General features: G+C 43.1%; 1 long non-coding RNA gene across 1 annotated transcript; it reads left to right on the top strand.

The window, feature by feature from the left end:
- The first annotated feature begins 3,072 nt into the window (after positions 1–3,072).
- Positions 3,073–19,117, top strand: LOC309335150. The gene is made up of 4 exons (XR_014153398.1): positions 3,073–3,157; positions 5,070–5,175; positions 15,530–15,641; positions 18,334–19,117. It is a non-coding gene; the product is annotated as an uncharacterized lncRNA (long non-coding RNA).
- The last annotated feature ends 7,405 nt before the right edge of the window (positions 19,118–26,522 follow it).

The raw sequence follows: 26,522 nt of genomic DNA, 5'->3' as shown, positions 1-26,522 counted from the left end.
CTTGACTCAGTTAAGAATTTTCTTGATGCTCATGAGCTTTCCCAGAGATCTCTCAGAAAATAACTTTGCTTTTCTGAGAGTGGTCTTCTGGTTCATAATGTTGGTTTGTGTGTGCTGATGATGAGCACATGTGCGTATTAACTTGGTATAACACCACTCAAATTTGTACTATTCAATGCACGCCCCTCTCCCAGAACACCACATCTAGAAACTTACTTTATTAGGCCAAACATTTATTAGGCATTACTTCTCCTCCACCTCCTCCTCCTCCTCCTCCTCCTTTGGCAATCACTCATAGCCAAGTAAGATGGTCTTCCATAAACACGGTTTTAACAATGAGTCTGTAAGTGACTGTAGAGGCCAATTCTGGATCTACACATCCTTCCACAGTGGGGACATAGATTTCTAGGTGGGAGTTGATCACGGTGAGGGTTTGCCAAGCATGCCTTCCTCTTAGCACGTTTTTCCCTTGTGTCCTGAGTTCAAGTGTCTTCAGAGCCCATGACACCTTTGGTAAAGGCTGTTCCCCAGTTGGAGCACTCGCAGGCAAGTGTTTCCCAATTGTTAGTGTTTATACTACTTTTTTTCAGATTTGCCTTGAGAGAGTCTTTAAACCTCTTTTGCTGACCACCAGCATTACGCTTTCCATTTTAAAGTTCAGAATAGAGGAGTTGCTTTGGAAGACGATAATCAGGCATCACACACAGATAGTAACAAGTGGGGGGGGGGGTCCTGCTGGCCATGCACTAAACAGCAGAAACTCAGAGCTGCCAGAGAAAATATTTTAAAAGACAGATTTCTCACTCTGAAGAACAAGTATTATGAAGCAAAGAATACAGATCAGTCCTTAAGAACTTTTCAAGCAGGAATGTAATCTGGAGTAGTGAAATAATCAACACTACTACTTAATTTCTGGGCTAGATGCCAGCCCTGGGCCTGACACCAAACTTATCGCCTGGAAAAGAATTCAAAGCAAAGGACTTGAGAAGACAAAAATGGACAACTAGAAATGATTGGACCTCTTTCATTCAAACAGTAGAAGGAAAAAGGAATGGAACAATATCCAGGACAGTAAAATATTTGGAAATCATGGAGTAAATAACTGAATACAGTGGTACCTCGGGTTAAGTACTTAATTCGTTCCGGAGGTCCGTTCTTAACCTGAAACTGTACTTAACCTGAAGCACCACTTTAGCTAATGGGTCCTCCCGCTGCTGCCATGCCGCTGGAGCATGATTTCTGTTCTTATCCTGAAGCAAAGTTCTTAACCCGAGGTACTATTTCTGGGTTAGTGGTGTCTGTAACCTGAATCATCTGTAACTTGAATCGTCTGTAACCTGAGGTACCACTGTATAATTAATTGCTCTTACTGTACTTCTGGTCTCCGGACCTGAAACCTGATACCAGATCGGAGACTAGATTTAATTGAAGCAAAAGAACTTGAAAGGGGGAAACAACAATAAATACTACAAAGTAAACAGGAGCGGGTAAAAGTCAAGCCAAGAGATATTCGCATTAAACTGTAAGGAAATTAGTGTGACTTTAAGGCACAGGACATAGCAATTCGGTGTCACAACTGAGTTGGCTAGATGCCAACAGACAAGTCCCATGAGGCAAACCAAACCAAAATAAATTGGGTAAGGGAAGGGGAGCACCTATCAGATCGAAGTGTCCAGTGATTAACCAGAGCTTAATCAACAGAAGCAGTTATGGCAAGCAGACAAGAGAAACAAAGTGGAGATGGAAGTAAGAAAAATGGAAAAAAATGGAAATGGAACTCAGAGGGGGAGTGAAGAGGACTTGGGGGCAAAATATAAAGAAAAAAGGCATCAAGAACCAGTAGACATATTGGATAAAATGCAATAAATGATGCAGAAAGGCAACGAGATTCTCAGAATCAGGGAGAAGCTGATGAAAATATTTCCATCTCATTGGAAACAATGGCAGGGAAATGGTGGGGGCATTTAAAATGCAAATTGGAGCTCAAAAGTGTCATTTGTCTTCACTTCGTCACTGCCAGTGAAAGTCCAGTAGAAGAAGAAGAAGAAGAAGAAGAAGAAGAAGAAGAAGAAGAAGAAGAAGAGTAGCAGTAGTAGTAGTTTGGATTTGATATCCCACCTTTCACTCCCTTTAAGGAGTCTCAAAGCGGCTAACATTCTCCTTTCCCTTCCTCCCCCACAACAAACACTCTGTGAGGTGAGTGGGGCTGAGAGACTTCAAAGAAGTGTGACTGGCCCAAGGGCACCCAGCAGCTGCATGTGGAGGAGTGGAGACGCGAACCCGGTTCCCCAGATTATGAGACTACCACTCTTAACCACTACACCACACTGGCTCTCACACTCGCCCAAGGTCACCCAGCAGCTGCATGTGGAGGAGCGGAGACGCGAACCCAATTCCCCAGATTACGAGACTACCGCTCTTAACCACTACACCACACTGGCTCTCAGTAGGACTTAAAGAGTCCTGTCTTGCCTCCCAATGCAATGAGAGACTCTTAGGTGTACATAAGAAAGAAAGCTTTATTCATAGCTTACAACAATTCAGGTCAGACTAACGGCACAGATCACCAAAGGCATGACTAAGACTTCAAGAAACATCAAGGCTCCAAAATTGGACAAAAGCTGTAAAGATTATCACAAAATATGTGAAGCCTAAAGACAGCTATCCTTTGACATTCGTACTACTAAGAGTTTTGCGATGTAGTTTTCCAACCCAACCAAAATACATTTATTAAGAGAAAGTGTGCATAAATACATATATCTAAGTGAGCAAGGCATACAAAGATTGCTTTATATTGGGGGAAATTGTTTGCAAAAATGTATATATCAGTTAAAATTGCATGCTAACATTTGTTTATTAGGAGAAATTTGCTAAATGGCTGACAAGTCTTCATGAGGGATTTTTTTAAAAAATGCAGAAATGTGGAGAACTGAATTTAAGATTGGAAAAAATGAGAAACTGAGAAGAACCTAAATTGATAAATTCACACATCTTTTTTTTCTGAGGTGTGAAGGCACAACTATATTCAAAGACAAATTAATTGAGTTGTCACATCTTGCATTTAATACTATTAGAGTTCATGAAAATATTCCTGGATTAAATGCACCCCAACTGGAATTGAAGTCCTTTTGTGTCTCTCCTGCCCTCAGATTAAAAGGTAAAGAAAGAAACACCTTCAATTTGTCTTCTATCCCAAAATCTTTCAGGCATTTCTTCCTCTGATTGTCATGTTAGAAACACTAAAAGGACTGAATGACAAGCATTACTAAGTCCCAGGCCCACCAGCCTTTGACAGGGCTTTCATAACATTTTCCCTTAAACTACAGTGACTGGCAAAAGGTAAATATGTTCTGACACTCACTGATCTTGAAGCCCCAGCCACCTAGCCTGACCCACAGTTCCAGTGTCTACTGATAGTTGGAATAATGGAGTTATGTGGCCCCAGGCAGAGGGTGCTTCTCTTTTTAGCAGTGGTTTGCAAACTTCTGGCCTCCAGGAGACCCTTATCATACCATTTCACCCTAGGTTTCTGCTGTAATTGAAAATGCAGTGAGCATTCAATCCTGTGCATTATAGATGAAAGGTCGGCAGTTGGAATCCCCACAAGGGACATGGGTGGTGCTGTGGTCTAAACCACTGAGCCTCTTGGGCTTGCTGACTCGGTCAGTGGTTCAAATCCCCGCGATGGTGTGAAATCCCGTTGCTCTGTCCCAGCTCCTGCCAACCTAGCAGTTTGAAAGCACGCTAGTGCAAGTAGATAAATAGGTACTGCTGCAGCGGGAAGGTAAATGGCATTTCTCTGTGCTTTGGTTTCTGTCATGGTGTCCCATTGCACCAGAAGCAGTTTAGTCATGCTGGCCACATGACCAGGAAAGCTGTCTGTGAACAAACGCTGGCTCCATCAGCCTGAAAGTGAGATGAGTGCCGCAACCCCATAGTAGTCTTTGACTGGACTTAACCATCATGGGGTCCTTTACTTTTTACCTTTACAATAGCTCAGCATTAGAGCATCTGGTTTTGCATACAGGAGGTCCCAATTTTGATCCCTGGAATCTCTAGGTAGGTCTGAGAGATAACCCTCTCAGAAACCCTGATAAGCCACTGCAAGTCACAATGCCAAGCTAGTTGTACCAAACAGCTGACTCAACACAAGACTCCTTCCAATGTTCTATCATTCATGGAAGCATTCTGAGGTAAACTCTCGATTTGGCCTCACCATAGCTTCATGTAAATTGAAAATGAACCCTAGAACAACTGCCCTGTGGACAGTTGTTTATTCAAGAGGAAGCAAACTACCTCTCAAGAAAACTTCTGACAAAACCCTAGTAGTTTTTGGGGAAGTCTATCCACAGAGCCTAGGATTTGCCAATCAGGTCGGCAGTTTGAATCCCCGTGACGGAGTGAGCTCCCGTTGCTTGGTCCCTGCTCCTGCCAACCTAGCAGTTCGAAAGCACGTGAAAGTGCAAGTAAGATAAATAGGTACCGCTCCGGCGGGAAGGTAAACAGTGTTTCTGTGCGCTGCTCTGGTTCGCCAGAAGCGGCTTAGTCAAGCTGGCCACATGACCCGGAAGCTGTACGCCGGCTCCCTCGGCCAATAAAGCGAGATGAGCGCCGCAACCCCAGAGTCGGCCACGACTGGACCTAATGGTCAGGGGTCCCCTTACATTCACCTTTATGGTTCCCCCAGAGCACAGATTTGAAAGCCACTGCAGTCTCAGTTCCGAAAAACCTTCTCACCACTTTGGGTTTCTAGTTGGCTGGGTTACTTCTGGTTTCTGTCCTAGCCCACCCCTCAGATATCAAGGCTGGACCCAGCAGCACCTCCATGATTTTCATCTGATCACAAAAAGACACCACAATCTCATTCATTATATGATCACTGCATTTTGGGGGGGGGGGTCCAAATCTTGCAATATTTGCAGAAGCAACATCATTAGATCAGAACAAGCAGCTGCTGGTGGGCCCAGGAAGACTCTCCTCCAGAAAAGTGCAGAGAGACTGGAGATCATGTTGACTAGCTAGATGTGTCTATGTGTTTGTGTACATTAAAATAAATGCATTCATTTAAGATTGGGCAAGCAGTGTAGAGCCCCCCTCCTTGCCTTCAACCACCGCAGAGAACCAAGCATGCCAACAACGCCAACAATTTGACCTGGACTGATGCACTCCTAAAATGTAAGAATACTAAAAAGATGTCTGTGGTTGACACTTGGTGCTATTGTCTCTCCCCCCCCCTCCCCTTTTGTATGTTTGAAAATAAATTTTGTGATACAGTCTTTTCCTCTAGGTATGTTGCCAAAATGACTCTCATTCCATGGGGCGGGAAAACAACAGCTTCTAGACGTTTCAGGAACTTGTGACAAGCTGGTTCTTAGGCTGTTTCACACACTTGCTCACCTGTGCCTTTTATTATCTCCATTTACATATGAATTTACACATCCCATTGATGCAATCCACAGACAGACTGTTATATTTAGCTATGCACCGCCACCCGTTCCCAGTTCCTCCACCCCTCTGCTATCAGGCATCAGAGCAATAAAATAAGAGAAGTGGCGATAAAGACTTCCTAATTCTTGGAATAAAAATGTAACTGCACTTCATGTTCTATTTAATGTCTTGTGCTAACATAAGCTGCAGCATATTTTGATTCACTCTGTCACTGCCTCATCCCCTGCCTGATGCATTTAAGCAGACATGGTAAGATCTCAATTCCACTTAAATATTTGCATTTTTGGTACATTTCGTATCATCTTATCATCATAACAATCTGGATATGTTTGGAGCTTTTTCAGCGCAAGCATAATCAGAAGGAGGGCACTGTATTTCCCAGGAGTCCCATTGTTGCTAGGAAGTCATTTTTATTCAGAAAGCTGGAAATCGGTTTCTTGGTTTCTTATTGTGCGAAGGCACATAAATATATTAATAGCTTTTAAAAAAAAAGTAGCAGGAGAGACCAACCATGATGAAAGGGGTATTCTTGGGTAGTGTGAAGGAGGTTTGGCAGCCTTTTGATGTTACCTTTTAGGGCATGGTATCAGGTGGCAGGTTGCCAGCAACAGATAAGACAAGGAAAAGTCCTTACCATCTGCTTTTTATTCAATGTTTACAGAGGGAGGCTTGAGAATGCAACCTCTTGGAATACAGTGGTACCTCGGGTTAAGAACTTAATTCGTTCCGGAGGTCCGTTCTTAACCTGAAACTGTTCTTTTTTTTCAAGAATATATTTTTATTAACTGACCAATCACATCAAATCAAACCAAATTACATAAATTCCAAATTACACAGCCGAATTTTAAATTTTTGTTGTGGATACCCATATTTCAAGTTCCGAAGGGGATCCAATCAACTTCTTGCTTCTTGCTGCTGTTTTAATGTCCACAAATCTAACCATATGATGTTCACAGTACTATCCAGTCCTTTCTTATTGTTTTTCCACATCTCTTGTTGTTATTTTCATATATTTTTCCTTTCTCTTTGTGATCTCTGATAGTCTCCACAAGCTGGTTAAAACAGTTTGTAATCCAGCGTGGATATATTTTTCTTTTTATCCAGTAGCCATATCCAGACGTTTTCCATATAACATCACTTCCATACATCAAAACAGTCTTAGCGTCATTAATCTTCACCAATCTGCCTCCTTTCTCAAACCTCTGAGGAGATTCACCAGGAATGCAGTCTGAAAACAAGTCTGCGCCATTCCAAAAGCTCTTATTGCTTCTCGATCTCCATAAAGCATACTTTCGGTTAAAGTTTATCTCCACACAGACCTTAATCATCCTGCTTGGGTCAGTTAAACCGACGGTTCTAATGAGGAGGGGTTCTTGGTAAATCACATAGAAGGAAAGTAAAAAAGGTCCCCCCCCCATTCAGTCCCGTTGTCAACATACCCAGCCTTTGGTGTATCTTCATCGTAAAATATTCCTGTTTCTCCAACCCGTCGTCTTCTTTCGCAGAGGTCCCTTAAATTAGCAGTCTCACTCCCCTTCTTGACTTGAAATATGTGCATTTGCGTCTTTTGTAATTAATTATTCCAAATTGCTGCAGCTAGTGCGCTATCAGAGACAGCGTCCAGGAGAGCTGAGGTCTACACGGGGGCATTCTGCCTAGTGCCCTCACCCCCTTATTTCAAATTTGGGGGTGATTTATGGGCACAGCAGGCAAGGGCAGTGTTCCCCATTCCCTTGGGGCAACAAGGGAGGCTGCCTACTCACATAACAGCCTCTTAATTACCCCGTGTAGGTCGGAGAGATGGTATTGTCGGCCATCTTCCAATGCGCCCCTAGTGGCCCCCCAACCTGAAACTGTTCTTAACCTGAAGCACCACTTTAGCTAATGGGGCCTCCCTCCGCTGCCGTGCTGCCGCTGCACAATTTCTGTTCTCATCCTGAAGCAAAGTTCTTAACCCGAGGTACTATTTCTGGGTTAGCAGAGTCTGTAACCTGAAGCATCTGTAACCTGAAGTGTCTGTAACCCAAGGTACCACTGTAATGGCATTGTACTGAGTAAATCTTCACCCTACCTTTACCCCCACTTCCTTATTCATCAACAGCACACACACACACACCCTTACAGTTGCCACTTAGGCCATCTGTCTCCTAGCTCTAGCGGTGTAACTACCCCTTGGGTGCCTGGTGCAGCACATGTGCCCAACAGCTGGGGGCAGGGCACACTGCGTGGAGCCTCTCCACCACCTCCCCCTCAGCTGTAGGGCAGCTGAGGGAGTGGTGGTGGGCAGACACAAGTCCCACACTGCCATTTCAGCCAGCACAGAGCCTTCAGGCGCCCAAGCCACCATGTCACTCCCAGGAGAGATGTGTGGCTCGGGCATGCTGCAGGCCTTGCGGTAAGTGTGTCCCATGTGGAGTGGCACCCAGTGCCAGCCGTGTTTTGTTACATTTGTTGACTGAACTACAAAGTTTCATGACTCCAATTTTTTAAAATTATTTTTTTTTAACTCACGTTTTTTGTCATGTTGTCACCCCTCCTCACTGATGACACCCAGGGTAGACCACACACACCCTTCCTCACCACTGCCAAGCTCTTTGCTCTCCTACTTTTAAGGCTTGCCGGGTTCTGGGAGATGGTGGGTCTGGAATGCTTTCTAGTGATAACGTGTCAGCCAACTGCTCTGGCATTGCCTCCTCCTCCTCTCCCTTTATTTCCCAACTTTCCCTCTCATCTTCCTCTGAGCTGTGACCTCCTTCAAACCCCTCTTGTAATTCTGAACTGTCTTCCTCTTCTCTGGAAGGGTCAGGCTGGGGAGACGGTCTCCACCATCCCTGTCCCTGCCAGACGGTTAATCACTGCAGTGTGTGCTTCTGCTTTACCGGATTGCAAGGTTCAGATTAAGCATTTGTACAACTGCAGTCCAAAAGTGCTCACAGCATCTTTGTGAGGGAGAAAACCAGAATTTGTCACACAGACCTCATTGGCTATATCCTTGTGACTTCCTAGCAGCCCTGCCAGCCAGATCCTCATCTTCCCATGCCCACATGGCACCATCTTGTTTCCCTCTTGAAGATGGACATCCCAACTTGAAGGAGCATTGTTCTTAATCAAGGGTATACTCCTTTTGGGGGTGAAGGTTAAGACACAGCAATGCTTCTGAAAACCAATTGCTGGAAACCATAGGAGGTGAGAGGGCTCTTGTGCTAGAATCCTGCTTGCTGGTTAATAATAATAATAATAATAATAATAATAATAATAATAATAATGATCACTCCCCACATTAAACAGGGGGCGCCCTTTGCATGGATGCAGGCAGCCCCTGGACCCAGTGCGGCTCCATCAGCACAGGCTTGGCTTTGCCTTCCCCCAGGTGGGATACCTGGAGGTCTCCGCCTACCTCAGTCAGTTGTCCAATCCCGCCTGGGGGAAGCGTTGCAAGGAGACCAGGCCAGGTAGGGGAGGGACTACCTGCCCACACAATAGAGGGAGGATCTTACCTGGGAATCCTCAGTTGGCTCCAGAGCTTCTCCCACCCTACCCACCCTCAGTTAAGTCTTATTTTGCAGGTTAACCTTTTCTTCACAGCTATGTGGGTGCTGCTACGTCAAGGTCGCTGTTGAAGGGCCGGAAAGGAATTCCCCTGCATTGGCAGGTTTTGCCTTTCCCGTAGCAAAATGTCACAACTTTGGCGGTATCAGGCCTTGGGTGGAATCCTTTAGTCTATCTTCCCTAAATTGGGGGTGGGCGTGCAGTGGTGACCCATGCCCCCTTCCTCTTTGCAGCAGCGATACTAGGGTTCCCTGTTAAAGGGGTTTCTGAGGGGAGGCTTTGACCGTACGCCAAGAGGTCGTCATTGCTCTCCCCTGCGAAGGCGGCGTAACAGGGGCGGCTATCTCTGCTTGAACATATGTTCTTCAGAGCCAGCCCATCCCCCCCACACACTGGATAACCCTAATGTTCCCCAGATCCCTGGCTGGGGACTGGGGAGGGATGACGCCCAATGCCTGAGCCAAGGTCTACCCACATCTGAAATATAATGAAGTTGTGGCCAATTTAATCCCATAGCACGTTGTCTTGAGTCGTTATTCCACATGAGGGGGGGCGCTCAAGGTTTGGGGGACTCTGCCTGTCCATGCAATAATAATAATACCCATCTGGTTCCCCCAGCCACTCTGGGCAGCTCCCAACAACAACAACAAAAAACAGTAAAATAACACCACACACTAAAAAACTTCCCTGATCTGGTTAGCCACTGTGAGAACAGGATTCTGGAAGAGATAAGTCATTGGCCTGACCCTGATCTCATGTTCTTATGATGTGTCCAGAACTGTGCACAGTATTCCAAGCGTGGTTTCACCACAGATTTGTATAATAGCATTATGAAATTGGCAGTTTTCTTTCCAATCTTTATTCTAACGATTCCAAACATGGAATTTAAAAAAAAAAAAAAGAGCTGAGAAGGGCAGGAGCCTCACTACCACCAGTGATCATTGGGCATAACTTGGTCTTTGCTGGGGGCAGGCATTCCCTGAGAATCCACTGTCTTTTTTTTCTACCACCCTACCCCTACAATTCCTCTTATGGTTATCCCCAAAATAGTAAAGTCTTTCCTTGTGGGAGAACCATTGCAACTATCATTCTGAAATTTGACAGGCTGCATCCTTTCAGATACAGGGATGACCACTGACTTGGATGAAAAAGGAACTAGATAAGTTCATAGAGAATGGAGGTAAGAAATATCACTTTGATGAGTAACTAGAGCATCCATGTTTAGAAACAGCCTATCTTTGAATATCATATGTTGGGACAAACGGCAGAGGAGCACTGCTTTCATGTCCTGCTTGTGAGGTTCCTGGAAGTATTGAGATGACAGGCACAGTTTAATAGCCCAGTCATTTCTGAGCTGAGAGACTTGGGACAGAAGAAATGGAGGCACTGCATAAAAGAAAATATCCAACATTATTTAATAATAATGGTGATATTAAACTTGCTCCAGGCTGAAAGAGTACCATTTTCCTCCATTATAACTCCCCTTCTATCAATACAGCCCAGTGTCATTATATATCACCATAATATTCACTCACTGAAGGAAAAGCGTTGTATTGCTCATTTTTCTTGGGTAGGAGAAATAGATTTCTGGGCAGAAAGTGACAAAGAAAACTAAGTTCTGGTCAGGAGTCTTAAATAATTTCTCAGTTTGTTTTTATCATGATGTCTTGTGTCATTCATGAACTGGTTTCAGCAGAGAATATATTTCAGAGGAAAGATTTAGTGACCTCCATCTGATATGTTGATGCGGCTTCTATTATGAGTCCTAAAGGTCTCAAGACTGGGTCACCAGGCTGTTTTTTTGTTTGTTTGTTTGTTTTGCATTGAAAGGAGTGGTCCACATCTGTTATCATTTAAGATGCCTGAAGGGTTCAGTCTTTGTAAAGCCTGTTATAAAGTTAAGCCTGATCTGCACCTTGATTATAAATTTGTGAGTCACATTTTTGTTCGTCACTAATATTTATATTTCCCAAATGTCCCAATGCAGTTCTCAGTTCAAAATCCATAGCAAGATTTATTTCAAGAGTACTGCAATCCTGTATTCACTTACCTGGGAGTAAGCCCCACAAAACACAAAGAGTGGGCATAGGGGGGAAATTCAATTCAGTTAGCCTTTAAGCTTGACCCTACCTAATTCACACCTTCCAAAACAATAAGTGAACTGAAATTTGCAATTTCTTTGCAAATTGCATATCTGAATTTTGCAGTGCAGTTCTCCAGTCAAGTAATACGTAGAAAAATGTACAGCCCAGAGTAGAGTGTGCATATAAATGCATATTAGTGAAAACAAAATTCTAAAAATTCATTACATTTTGCTTTGCAAAAATGTTTATATTAGACGAAGTTTCATAAAAGATGTGTGCATGAGGAACAATCCACACTAAAATGCTGATGAATTTTCATGAAGACTTTTTTCAAAATAACAAACTTAATTGAAAACATTAAGAACTGGACTTAAGATTGTAAAAACAAAACAAAAAATGAGAAATTAACTTTGACAGATAACAGCCATCCTTACTTCTGAGTGGACATGTGTATCATTGTACTGTAAGTTAACTATATGTGAATTCTTAATGTGTACCTTAGGCTGCTTCTTGGCAAAATTTCCACATTTTGCATTTGCCAGGTTTTTTTGTGGGAGGCTATTATTTAACAACCACTTACTGTGTAGTAGAATTTGCAGAGAATAAATTACAGAGAGTACCTGACCTCAAATTGCAGAGATTGCACAGAAAAGAAATCGAGAAAGAAAAAATTCAGGGATGGGGAAAACAGCAGCTTGTTAGAACCACAGAAATTTCTGTCCCCCGGTGTCCAAATAACTTGCTTGTCAGTCACAACTCACTATCTCAGCTTAATCTTCCTCACAGGGTTGTTGTGAGGATTCAATAATAAATAAATCTTACCTTTATAACAGCCATTTCATATACAGCAGGCCCACAACATACATGGGGGTAATGTTCCATGGCTTCACATGCAAAGGCAAAATCTCATAAAGAAACCATCCCACAGTACTATCTCTACCTTAAAAAAAAAAAAGGTAAAGGACCCCTAGATGGTTAAGTCCAGTCAAAGGCGACTATGGGGTTGCAGTGCTTATCTTGCTTTCAGGCCAAGGGAGCCGGTGTTTGTCCACAGACAGCTTTGAACCGCCAACCTTCTGATCGGCAAGAGCAAGAGGCTCAGTGGTTAATAGTAGTAGTAGTAGTAGTAATTTTTTTATACCCCGCCCATCTGTCTGGGTTTCCCCAGCTATTCTGGGTGGCTTTCAGCAAAATATTAAAATACAATAATCCATCAAATATTAAAAGCTTCCCTAAACAGGGCTGCCTTCAGATGTCTTCTAAATGTCAGATAGTTGTTTATTTCTTTGACATCTGGTGGAAGGGCATTCCACAGGGCGGGCGCCACTACCAAGAAGGCCCTCTGCCTGGTTCCCTGTAACTTTGCTTCTTGCATTGAGGGAACTGCCAGAATGCCCTCGGCACAGGACCTCAGTGTCCAGGCAGAACAATGGGGGTGGTTTAGACCACAGCGCCTCCCGCACCCCCAATATCCCTACCTTACCATGCTCTGGGAAGGTCACGCAAGGCCTCTGGAAGTCTGGAAAGCTGGGTGGGTGGATGGGGGCTTAAAAACTCTTTCCACTGCAGCAAAAGCCTATCACAGCATGAGCTTTTAAAGTGTGCTGCTTTGCTAAACCTGATTCTCGGAAAAAGTCGTGCGAGATCTTGTGGGGTGAGATCACAAGATCTCAGACAGCTCCTTCCAATTGCTTGCTCTCCATTTGCTTGTTTGTTTGTTCGCTTGCTTGCTGATTTTCCTATTGCCTTTGCAAAGCTGCAATTGCGTAATAAATCACACATCAGTTGCAGGTCTACTGTACTGTATTATACTGCCAATCGCTTGGATCCAATGATAGCACTGGATATATAAAAGCCCTTTCACTTCTTTAAGGCAGGGCACTGAATTTCTCCCCGCTCCAGAGCCTGACACAACACTACACCTCAGTTTGTTTTGAGGATATTGCAACCCTCAGCAGTAGTGGGGAGGCAGAGGAGACTTCAGGGGGTAGAGGGCTGCCCCAAATTGGGGGCCCTGCCTTTCACAACAAGTGATTTCTGCTCATGCAGCCCCTTTGAATCTCAACTATCTCTGCCCTCCAATATTTCGCCAGATGGCAGATGAACAGTATTGGGGGAAGAAAATATGATATATGGAATAACTATCTCTAAACCACCACTGAAAGGTATAGCTTGTCATAGTAAGAAATTACACCATGATTGCTTCTAAAGGAGAAAATAGTGCCATTTTCTATTTCTCCTATGACACATATCGGCATGGAAAAGCCATGTGCTCAGCAGAGACTTCTAAAGAATCACATAAACACACACACAAACATGGAGAAAAGTTCTGATGGAATCAGTCCTATCAAAGGGACTGTTGGGGCACATAGCAAAAAGCCCTTTTAAATACAGTGGTACCTCGGGTCAAGTACTTAATTCATTCTGGAGGTCCGTTCTTAACCTGAAACTGTTCTTAACCTGAAGCACCACTTTGACTAATGGGGCATCCTGCTGCTGCTGCGCCACCAGAGCACAATTTCTGTTCTCATCCTGAAGTTCTTAACCTGAGGTACTATTTCTGGGTTAGCGGAGTCTGTAACCTGAAGTGTACGTAACTTGAAGCGTATGTAATCCAAGGTACCACTGTAGTCTCTGTTTCGTCTTTAGAAGAAAGCTTTTCTCTTCACTTCTTTTCTCTTTAAATGATGTCCCTGAAATGAAAGAGTTTTGGCAAGTAGGAAGTCTCCAAGGGTTTGTGGTGGGGGTGAATAACACTGCAAATAAGATGTGTTAAGGACTCTGTTGAATACTGAAGGGAGCAGCAATACCCCAAGAGGAAAACTTCATTTTCATGATGCGTCTCCCTCACTCTGTGTGCTTCCACCTCTGCTCCTCTTTCACAGCTGTAGCTCTACCTTCAGCTCTCTGCTGTTACTTCCCAACCCTGTAATAAGGGGGTCTGTGATAACCCTGGGTGGCACTGTGGTCTAAACCACTGACCCTCTTGGGCTTGCCAATCAGAAGGTTGGTGGTTCGAATCCCTGCTCCAGGGTGAGCTCCCGTTGCTCTGTCTCAGCTCCTGCCAACCTAGTAATTCGAAAGCACACCAGCACAAGTAGATAAATAGGTACTGCTATGACGGGAAGGTAAACAGCATTTCCATGTGCTCTGCTTTCCATCACTGTGTTCCATTGCACCAAAAGCAGTTAAGTCATGCTGGCCACATGACCCAGAAAGCTGAAAAGGGTGATGAGTGCCACAACCCCATAGTCGCCTTTGATTGGACTTAACCTTCCAGGGATCCTTTGTCTTTGCCTTTGCCTTTATTAAGGCTGCATCTCTGTGTTGTGTTGTTAGTTCATACATGCACAGTTCAGTGGTCGCATCACTAACCACCAATGCTGGCTGGACTGTCCAGTGAAGACTAAGGTATAGTGAAGAGATTTGATCACTCTGCTTTTTACAGCATTCTTACTGAATCTGACACTCCTGAACTTGTTTGTGGATCAAAATGCAAACTCCAGACAATTCACACACTTCTTCTCATTTTGCAATGTAGTTTTGGTGCATAAGAAGTGCACACCAAATATATATGCTTTACATCAATATGACTATGTAATTTGTGGTTCGAGGACCCGACCCCGCGAAGTGAAATGAAGACCCAAGGACACGTGATATAAGGTTAATGGGCTAGAAAAGGCCACAACTTTATTGATTACAGCAATGAAAAGGTATTGGCTTAGGCATTGGATCGAAACAAGTGGGTTTATTCACCAGTAGGTGGAGCCTGTTGATGCTGATCCAACTATAGGCTCACCTCCTGCTGTCACCGAGGGTCGTGCCATGGCCTCCCGCCAAGCAGGCATCGGACAGAATACACGACCGCCAGATTCCTTTAACGGAATACCCCTAAACATTGAAGGCATAGGCGATGGCCACACCTAGCACTTCGACACACCACAACACATTATTCCAATGCCTAACCTACCCACCAATACCACAAAAGTTGTGAAGATTGCTACGAGGTAGGCGAAAAAACCAAAAAGCCTAATGCCAAATGGAAAAACTCCTACCAGGCCCCCCGGACAAACAGGGCGACCAACCTAAGGTCCATAGCAAGGCCAATGACCTAGGCCCTAACTAAAAGGGAGTGGAGGGTGGGTGACTCGCAACGGGACGATGAGGAATGAGACCAGGGAGAGGCTGGCACTGCAGCAAAAGGCTGCTGAACACGCCCCCTCCGTGGCACCTGGTTGGATGGCCACGGGGGGGGGGGTGAGCGCCAGCCAGGTGAGCTGGAGGCAGGGGGCAAATGCCCCCTGCTGGGCGGTGCTCGGGCTCCCGCCCACAACCACTCCCCTCTCTTTCAGAGAGGAGAGTCTTTATGGGAAATACATTGTAAAGTATGGAAAACTACAGATTTTATGCTTGCTATTTAAATGCAGAATTGCTGTGCATTCTTTCAGACAATCCACCAAAAGTGGGACAGAAAGGATCTATGACTGAGTGCCAGCAAAGCTAAAATGGAATTTAATCCCTTGCTTCCCTTCTGCGATTACAATTTCATCCAGAGCCCTGGTAACTGTGCAAAACGAAAGGGATGTTTTGTTTAACATGCACGCAAATGCTTTTCTTTTCTTTCTTTTTTTAAATGATATTTATTCAGAATTTCAAAAATACATAGGCATATAAAAAAGGATGAAACAAGAAAAAAACAGAAAAATACAACAGCAAAAGAGAAAAAAGAATAAAAAACATAAATAAAAAAGAAAAATACAAATCTAGATTACATCCTTTCATTTACTTGTTTCTTGGACCTCCTCACACCTCCCTTTTTGTATTCTAACTTAATTCATTATTTCAGCAAATTCTTCCCATGTTTCTCAATTTTTATTTAAATAATTTATCTTAACAGTATTCTATTATTCAATTTACCGTTAATTCCTTTAACCTTATCTTACCTTAAAAACCATAAAATTTCAAAGTTTAAGCCATATTTATACATAACTCCTTCAAACCTTTCTGCTAAAGCCAATTAGTTCCTTTCCAGCATATTCCCTGGTGTTTCATTAGTATTGTACTAATTCCAAAAATAGAATGGTATCTGAAGAAGTGTGCATGCACACGAAAGCTCATACCAAGAACTAACTTAGTTGGTCTTTAAGGTGCTACTGGAAGGATTTTTTTTATTTTGTTTCAAAAATAGAAAGAAATTCTCTTTTTTATAAACTTTTTTTCCTCTAATTTTATCTAATTTCTTCCTGGTCTCGGGTTATGTCAGTCCTTTCTAACCATTACATCCAGTCCATCAATCTGGTGTTCTAATGTCCGAGGCTCTTAGGTCTCTTCTATGCCCCCTCTGCGGATTTTCTTGTTCCTGTTTATACTTGCACTCTTCCCTGTCCCTTGCTGGTTTCTTTCGTAGTTTCTTCCCTTTCTCCTTGAGGAGTGGGTCTCTGGGGAATTCCAACCGGTAGTAATCTCCATTTTCTTTCATCAAATGATTTTCATTTCCTCTGGTTTGGTCATAGGATAATCACAAGAGGCTTGCTTGATCAATGGCCAATCTAGTCCAGCATCCTGTTTTCCTCGTGGCCAATCAGATGCCAGCCTGGTACGTCTGTTTCCTTGCCTACACCCACATCTCTTCAAAGCACTTTCCATGCCGCTGTGTTTACAGTACTACCTAGGGGCATGTACATAATGCCATGGTCATACAAAAACAAATTATTTCCTGCAAAATCACAGAAGGCAAAACAAAGTCCTCCCCTCCCCCCCCCATCAGTTTTAAGGGTGACTAGCCCAAAATAAAACCCAGCTTCATTTCTCTAGCCATTGTATGACATAATATATTCTCATATAAAATTAACCCCTTAAATGTTGCGGCCTAGAAGGTCCAGAATATTGCCATTACTATTAAGCATATTCAAGCCCCTACACTGGACCTAAATAAGGCTTCAATGAGATAATTGTTGAATTCCGCGTATCTCATACCCTTCAAAATTTCTCTGATGAAAATAAGGATGTCCTATTCAATAATAATAATAATTTTATTATTTATACCCCACCCGTCTGGCTGGTTGCCCCAGCCACTCTGGGCAGCTTTCAACATAAATAAAAACATTAAACATAAAAGACTTCCCTGTACGTTGCTGCCTTCAAATGGCTCAGGGTCAGATAATTTAGGGTTGCCATCTTTCAAAAAGTAACTACCAGGACACCCCTAAAGTTGTTGAGCTTTTCCTGGCAAAATCCCAAAAGACCACAATTTTTCCAACTGACTTGCCTAAAGCACTGCCTGGAAAATAGGGACACTTGGAGGGTCTGCTATCTCCCCATTTATTTCCAATATACCTTACTGGAGTATTTTTGCCTCCATGGCATGTGTCCTTGATTTCTGATAATACTTTTTGTTTTCCTAGATGGACGGTAAAGAGGAATCTGTAACCCTCTTTATCACTAAGTTTTATCACAAAGTTCCTATTTGCTTTCATTGCTCTGCTCTCTTTTGCCTCCACCCCAGCCCGTGGCACATGGACCCTGGAAGGTTGCTCAGAACAGAATGTGGTCAGGTAGGATAAATGTTCCTCACCCCTGCTACAGACCCTCACCCTCCCTGCCATAGCACAGGGTCAAAAAACAGTCCAGTTTAAAAGTTGTCTATTTCTTCCATACCTATACCCTTTTGCAGAATCAAAAGGACCCAGTGGATAGCATTCTATCCAATAAATTTATGCATTTCAGTATTTATTTGGTTTTAAATATTTGTCATACTTCTATTAATATGTTATTTAGCATTTTTATTTTTTATTAAATTTTAATAATACAGAAAAAGAAAAAGAAATGCACCCTAACAGTGCAAAAACATACAAAATTAAGGCTACTATTTACATACACATAAATCCTTCCCACACCCATATCTTCCCACCACCACACCCTTTGACCCCCCCCCCTCCACAACATCTCAACTTCCTTATCTTATAGATTTGATACTATCATGGCAATTTTTAAATTTTAAATTTTGATCTCATTAGGACATTCCTAATTAATATTTTCTACTTTACTTCTTTAATCTAAGCATATCAACATATTCTTTCTTGAACAATGTTTGTCCATGAGTTCTTCGAAACATTGCCATTCTGGTCTGAGTTTTTGGTTTGTCTTTCATCTTTTGTATGCAGTTAGCTTTGCCATTTCTATAAGCATTTTAGAGCATTACAGCATTTTTAATTTGGTAATATTTCTGCTTCACTTTTACAGCTTCTGCAAGAAAATCATCTTTAAAAAAAGGAAGGGAAGAAAAGAACATCAGATGCTTCTGTCAAAAGCATGGATGTGTGCAATGTCATTTATTATTTCGTTAAGACCCTTCCACCCGACATAACAGACAACAGATGCAGGAAAGCAAGGAGATATAAATACAAAAACATGCGTCAATTTGCTGACAGTGTCAACCCCTGTTTTTCCATGAGGCACATGGCAGAGATACAAGGAAGATGCAAGACACAGGAAAGCAAGAGAGATGCTATAAACTCTCCTGACCTAACCTCTTTTGTCAAAGAGACTGGGATGGAGGATTTTGCTATTGTTGATTTTATGAGGGGAGGGGAGGCAGTATATTTGGGCTGTGAACCCTAACTGAAAATTGACCTTCACTTGAATTTAAGTGACAAAAATAGAACTTTGCAGTTAACACTGGCTTGCTGCTCATGGAATCACACAGCAAAAATGGGTACCGTCAGATTATCCAACCCCACCCTATGTCCCAAGTCATAATCCAAAGGTGGATCTGGGGAGTGTAACCAGTTTGGTCGCACCCAGAGCAGAGCTTCTGGGGTTGCTGCAGCAAGTGCCTCAACTATGGAGTCCAACAGGAGAGAGGTGAGGACGCCAGATTTTGGCGTCGTACAGGATGCCACTGGAATTCGAGATGTCCAAATCTGCCACTGCACGATCCCACATTTTGGCAATAGGCTCAAGAGACATAAAAACAAAGTGCTGTAATCCTAAACCCACTGACCTGGGAGTGAGCCCCACTGAGTGTAGAAGGAGTTACTTCTGAGTTGACATGGTTAGGATTGCACTGTTAGACCAGCCTTGCTGTATCAAAGTAAAGGTTCATCTACCTTGACTTCTAAGGGACACGGGTGGCGCTGTGGTCTAAACCACTGAGCCTCTTGGGCTTGCCGATCGGAAGGTCAGCGGTTCAAATCCCCACGACGGGGTGAGCTCCCGTTGCTCTGTCCCAGCTGCTGCCAACCTAGCAGTTCAAAAGCATGTCAAAGTGCAAGTAGATAAATAGGTACCGCTCTGGCAGGAAGGTAAACGGCATTTCCATGCGCTGCTCTGGTTCGCCAGAAGCAGCTTAGTCATACGCTGGCCACATGACCCGGAAGCTGTACTCCTCGGCTCCCTCAGACAGTAAAGTGAGATGAGCACCGTAACCCCAGAGTCGTCCACGACTGGACCTGACAGTCAGGGGTCCCTTTACCTTTACCTTGCCTTCTGTTTTCCACAGTCACCAGCCAGGTACTTCTGGGAAGCCCATAGGAAACTGCAGTAGCCATTGGATAGGTTTGGACCATCTTTGTATGTCACCCTAAGATCCTACAGGGTGAAGAGTGGTGTAGCAATATCAGAGATGATGGATGGATGCATGGTGGTGGTGGTGGTGGTTGTTGTTGTTGTTGTTGTTGTTGTTATTATTATTATTATTATTATTATTAGAATTAGAATTAGAATTTATATACCAGTCTATACCCAGGGGTCTCAGGGCAGTTCACAGAATAAAATCAAGATATAAAACCACAAAATACCTAATAAAAATAGCCCCCCCCATTAAAAAACAACACATTTTAAGAGGGCATAGGATGTAAATAGGATCAACCAAAGGCCTGGTTAAAAAGGAATGTTTTTGCCTGGCGCCTAAAGGTGTATAATGAAGGCGTCAGGCAAACTTCCCTGCGGAGAGCATTCCACAGACGGGAAGGCCCGTTCTCGTGTTGTGACCCTCTGAACCTCTTGAAGAAGGGGCACACGAGGAAGGACCTCAGAAGATAATCTCAGGATCTAGGTAGGTCCATATGGGAAAAGGTGGTCCTTGATAGACTTGCTCCACGATTCACTGTTACTCTAGCATGTTACCCCAGTATGCAAGGTATGAAGAATGAAGGAAGAAATCACCCTCTCTGTTCTGTGTGCCCATCACTGCTGCTCCCACTTTTACTGCCACTTGCCAGGGAAGAAGCAGTATGCTTTAGGGATGGGGGCTAGCAGGGATGCTGGTGACGACAGAAAGAGAATCCTGGTGATGTGAGGAGGGACATCAGGAATTCTTCTCTGGATCAGATTTTAAACTGAGCCCGATAAAAAATCAGTAACTTGCAATTCTTGTTTCTCCTTTGAGTTTTTATGAGCTCCTAAAGTTCTTCTCCACGTCTGAGCTTGGATATGGTTCTTGGCATCTCTACCCAGGTTCTATTTTAGGTATGGAGAGCAGGGTATTATCACAGTCATGCTGCCTGTAGTATAGACATCTTTACAGACCCTAAATATGAGCAAAACTCATTAGCAGAATTATCCCGAGTATGTCTGCAATCGGGGAAGGCAGCTCCTGAGTTCAATTCCCTTGGCAACCCTTCTAAATCGCAAGGTTCTCTCCCAAATGCAACTGTAAATCCTGTTAATTCTTAACAGCATCTTTGACAGACATTATCTGTAAAGAATTATATTGTCATAGTACCAGTGTCAGTATCAGTAGACAGCTTGAAGTTAACAGTGACTCAGAGGTGATCAGAAGCTATGCAAGGGCTTTTAAAAAATAGCTCTAATTCTTACAGAGCATACAGAGTGCCTTCAAAGCGTTACATTGTTCACAGTAATTACAAGAGGATATCCGAATGTTTTTTCCTCCTTCGAGTCATAATTCTAAATGACTCTGTTACATGAGCTAACTGTCAAAAGATTGATTATTTTGTCATAGATGCAACCCCTTGTTCCAGTGGATATTTGTATGCTAAGCTTAGCTAAAGCATTAAATTAAGCAGGACAAAAACAGACTGTTAATTGCCTCACACAGAGTGCTGTATGTTTTTGCCCTTCATAGTCTTAAAGTTCACATTCCCATGAGCATGCAAATGGTGCTTTTGGAACAATAGTCTGGTCTGGAGAGATTTATAACAAGTCTCCTGTAATAAATATATGAAGCCACCCTTAAACATTTTCATGACATGCTACTTGTAGTCAATCCTCTCGCCTTTCTCCATCACAGCATGATACTGGTCAGTATTTCTTGCCCATTTGTATAATGCAATATTCCTGATAGGATATTCAAAGCAGATTTTGCAGTGCTAGGTTCTGCTGGAGGGGGAATAAGTGGAAACTTTGTGGGATCTCTGTTAAAATAAAAAACACAAAAAAACTGCTTGCTTATTTAGGCTGGCATTCTATGCATATTGGAGAAGAAAACAGGAGTGGTTGGCACTGTGGTCTAAACCACTGGGACTCTTGGTTTATTTTCCTTATTTTCAAGTTTTATTTCATCATCACATTTTTGTATTGCATTAGATTGTTATAAGATGTACATTTTTTGTTTCTTCAGCTTGTAAACTGTCTTGAGTAAGATCGAAAGACGGTATACAAATTAAAAATGGTGATGATGCCGATCAGAAGATCGGCGGTTCGAATCCACGCGATAGGGTGAGCTCCCGTTGCTCTGTCCCAGATCCTGCCAACCTAGCAGTTCGAAAGCACACCAGTGCAAGTAGATAAATAGATATCACTGCAGCGGGAAGGTAAATGGCATTTCCGTGCACTCTGGTTTCCATCACAGTGTCCCATTGTGCCAGAAGCGGTTTAGTCATGCTGGCCACATGACCCAGAAAGCTGTCTGTGGACAAACGCCGGCTCCCTCCGCCTTAAAGCAAGATGAGCACCACAACCCCATAGTCGCTTTTGACTGGACTTAACCGTCCAGGGGTCCTTTACCTTTCCTTTTTTTTTACCCATTGAAACAAATGGGACTCACTTCCAAGTAGGCATGCCTGAGATTGCACTGTTGCGTACATTTATGTTAAAATTTCTACCCCACTTTTTAAGTTAACAAATAGTCGTTTACATGATAGCAGAGGCATCTTTTACTGCCAAGGAACATGGGGACAGCCTCACAATACCCAGCACAAAATGTAAACATCAGTTACAAATAGGTGGGAAAAGAGCACTGGATCACCTTGGGTAAGTGCAGGTTGGTTGCCAGGATGAGACGCACTTGTCCCAGAGGAATAAATTTCCGTGGGTATTTTTCCTTAGCAAGGAGAGAGACTAATACATGATAAAAGTCTACATAGGATATATTAAACTGATAGGAATATTTTCTGAAATTGATGGTACAACTACTCCACTGCTGTGCATTTTGTTTAGTTTACTGAGGAATGACACGTCTATTTCTGGTATCAAAAACTACTTTGAAATTATAGTTTCCTTAACTCTCATACACATACACACACTGTTTGGGGAGAAGCACGCCAAGGGGATGATATTTCTGCCAATTGTTTTTAGAGTTATTTTAAAATCATCTTATGTTTTTGTATGTCATGAGTAAAAGACCCCCCCACACACACACACACAGACCAGAGAGAGAGAGAGATAGAGAGAAGCTGAGGATTATGTGGACTTCAGATTTTTTCTATATTAAAAAAACCATTTTCTGGTGTTTATACAATTTAATGAAATGTAAGGGGACGTGGGTGGCGCTGTGGGTTAAACTACAGAGCCTAGGACTTGCCGATCAGAAGGTTGGTGGTTCGAATCCCCACGACGGGGTGAGCTCCCGTTGCTCGATCCCTGCTCCTGCCAACCTAGCAGTTCGAAAGCACATCAAAGTGCAAGTAGATAAATAGGTACCGCTCTGGCGGGAAGGTAAACAGTGTTTCCATGCGCTGCTCTGGTTCGCCAGAAGCGGCTTCGTCATGCTGGCCACATGACCCGGAAGCTGTACGCCGGCTCCCTCGGCCAATAAAGTGAGATGAGCGCCGCAACCCCAGAGTCGGTCACAACTGGACCTAATGGTCAGGGGTCCCTTTACCTTTATCTTTAAGCTGTCCATGTCTTTGCCTTTCAGTTTTGTGCGGCTTATTGGTGTGAAATTGAAAAGAAGGATCAGGAAACAGGAAACGTTGATTTAGCTATGGTACTTTGCAGCCCAAAATACTTTGCAGGACCATATTGGAGAGATTTGAGAGGGGTTCATTATATGAGGATTCAATCCTAGTTGGTCTCTCTAGCATTTCAGAATTGTATTCAAAATAGCGCTAACAAGTGTAAGAGTGCCCCCATGTGGAATGGAGTATTCTCTCCCTTTCTACCAACTGCACCCTAAAACATATTTATGAGTTTTACCCCATCCCTTCAAAGGAGATTTTGCAGTGGGGTGGGGGGAGCTAGGAGGGGAAAACCCATTGTGCTAGCACTAATCCTTGCATTAGCACAAGTATTTCATTGAATACCACCTTCCATCTTAACACTAAAAGTGCAATTATATTATTATTATTATTATTATTATTATTATTATTATTATTATTATTATTATATTTTCTTTCAACATACAGCAATATCATGCAGCTAAATAATGAAATATCCTACCCTAACCAAGAAGCTAATGTTTAGGTAATAAGTTTTCTAATGTGAGTGTTTTCCTCTATTTCCATTTTCAGCCTTGTACATAATAAAGCTGTGCCATTCCATAACAAAAGATCCTTTCTGATTCAAGTCTGATTCAAGTCTGTCAATTTTATTTTATTATTTAATTCTCCCACAAGTGCTATTTGCAATACTTTGTTGTATCAGATTGTCAGAAAAGCACCAAGCCCTTCCGGTCTCTCATTATTATGAGCCTGGCTGCTAGTAGAAGAGAACTTATTAAAGGCTATTAAAGATTTAAGCTGCAAGTTAATATTATCTCCCATGAAAAGATTGAGGAGAGCCAGCTCCCCTCCCATAGATACACTTTCCAGAGTGGTTTAATAGCCAATCCCAGAGTGGTTTAGCAGCCAAGCTGTAGCTCTGTGAGAAGAATAGGGGCCTCCCTTTTTGGGGAAAACCGTGATTGTTTTAAATAGTCTTTTATACATATGGTGTAGGGGATTCGGGTGGCACTGTGGTCTAACCCATTGAGCCTCTTGGGCTTGCTGATCAGAAGGTCAGCGGTTAGAATCCCCGCAACTGAGTGAGCTCCCATTGCTCTGTCCCAGCTTCTGCCAACCTAGCAGTTCGAAAGCACATCAGTGCAAGTAGATAAATAGATACCGCTGCAACAGGAAAGTAAACAGTGTTTCCATGTACTCTGGTTTCTGTCACAGTGTTCCGTTGCACCAGAAGTGGTTTAGTCCTGCTGGCCACATGACCCAGAAAGCTGTCTGTGGACAAACGCCGACTCCCACGGACTGAAATTGAGATGAGCGCTGCAACCCCCATAGTCACCGTTGACTCGACTTAACTGTAAACTGTCCAGTCGGATTTGGAAGCCACCATTCCTTGAGGCAATCCATTCTTACTGATTGAGAACCACAGGGCAGTCTCAAACTTTAATCATATTCAGGCACTCAGTGTCTTGGGTATTGCATGTATCAAGGACCTGTGGACCTAGTCACACCCCATTGATACCTTCACCCCCAGCCAATGTGTGAGCAAATCTAGTCTCAAGGGTGCTACTTTTATGCTATATATGTGTGTGTGTGTATACACACACACACACACACACACACACACACACACAGTGGTACCTCGGGTTACATACGCTTCAGGTTACATACGCTTCAGGATACAGACTCCGCTAACCCAGAAATAGTACCTCGGGTTAAGAACTTTGCTTCAGGATGAGAACAGAAATCATGCTCCGGCAGCGTGGCAGCAGCAGGAGGCCCCATTAGCTAAAGTGGTGTTTCAGGTTAAGAACAGTTTCAGGTTAAGAACGGACCTCCAGAATGAATTAAGTACTTAACCCAAGGTACCACTGTATGTATGTATGTATGTATGTATGTGTGTGTGTGTGTGTGTGTGTGTATATATATATATATATATATATATATATATATATATATATATAAAAATATAATGAGATTTCTTAGTTTACAAAAAGATGTGCATTGTCTCTTTTTTCAAGTTGTGTTTTCTACAGATCAGTTTCATTTGTTGTGAGACATTAGTATTAGGTTAGGAAGAAAAGAGGGAGAAGGGGAATGGTGAGTGGGGTGGAGTGGTAATGCTTCTATTCTTCTACTTAGTGTATGTGTGGAGTTTTGTGTCAGCATCACTTCTGTGGGTTCTCTTACTATTGGCTTGTTGTATTTCTTTGGTGGTGAGAGAGGTTGGGTGTGGTTGGTTGTCTTAGGTTGGCTGTCGTGAGATTTGTTCTTATGTTTGAGTGCGGTGTATGTGTGTTTTTGGATCAGGTTAGCCAGATTGATCCATATGTTGTTGGCGGTTTCTTGTTGTCTTGTTGGGCTGTGTCTGTGATAAAGGGGAACCATACCAGGGTGAAGGCGCCTTCTTCTATTTGTCCCTGTGTCAGTTTCAATTTATTGGTTGATTTTTTGAATAAGGCTGTTTCCCATACTATTTAATACTATTGGTTCATGTTTACTCCTGACAGGTCTCTCCAGTTTCTGGCTGCTAAGAGTAAATGGTTTATGAGCTCTTTATGTGAGTGGGCATTATTACCTTACAAGATGTTTAGTATGGCCAGTTCTGGGGTGACATCTAATACTTGCTTAGTTAGTTTGTATATTTCTTGTATAATTGATGTCCAGAAGAGTTGGATTTTAGGACATTCCCACCACATGTGGAGGTATGTGCCTGTGGAGGTGCACCCTCTCCAGCATTTTGATGAGGTCCCAGGGTGTATTAACGCTAGTTTATGAACTTAAGGCCAGCATAACCAATGCAGTTGTTGGCATCTGTCTGTCTCAAGAGACAGTGGAATACATATCCAGGGGTTAAGTCAAACCACTGGAGAATCACAGTGGCTGCAGAGACCAACAACTCATAACTGCTGCCTCCTGCGTTGTTTTTCCTATGTTAGCAGCACCAAAATTACTTCTCCTGGGCAGAAGGCCCTGAGCTGTCCAGACAACAAGCCCCACTGGTGTGGTTCAAAGGAAAGCAGAGCAATACATTTGGAACCAGCTTGGCTGCAGAATTTGCCAGGAGGAGGCATACAAGTTGCCATCCAACTGTCTTAGGGACTTCACCAAGGATTTGTGTAGTATTTACTCCAGGCATAGGCAGACTCCAGCCCTCCACATGTTTGGGACTACAATTCCCATCATCCCTAGCTAACAGGACCAGTGGTCAGGGATGATGGGAATTGTAGTCCCAAACATCTGGAGGGCTGGAGTTTGCCTATGCCTGGTTTACTCCTTAGCCTTTTCTTCTCCTGAAGATGTAGAACCCTCTGAATATTGT

This window comes from Podarcis erhardii (genome assembly GCF_964252035.2).
Source record: "Podarcis erhardii genome assembly, chromosome: 2".
Lineage (NCBI taxonomy): Eukaryota > Metazoa > Chordata > Lepidosauria > Squamata > Lacertidae > Podarcis > Podarcis erhardii.
The sequence above is the reverse complement of the archived record's forward strand: the minus strand, read 5'-3'. Positions and strand labels throughout refer to the sequence as shown.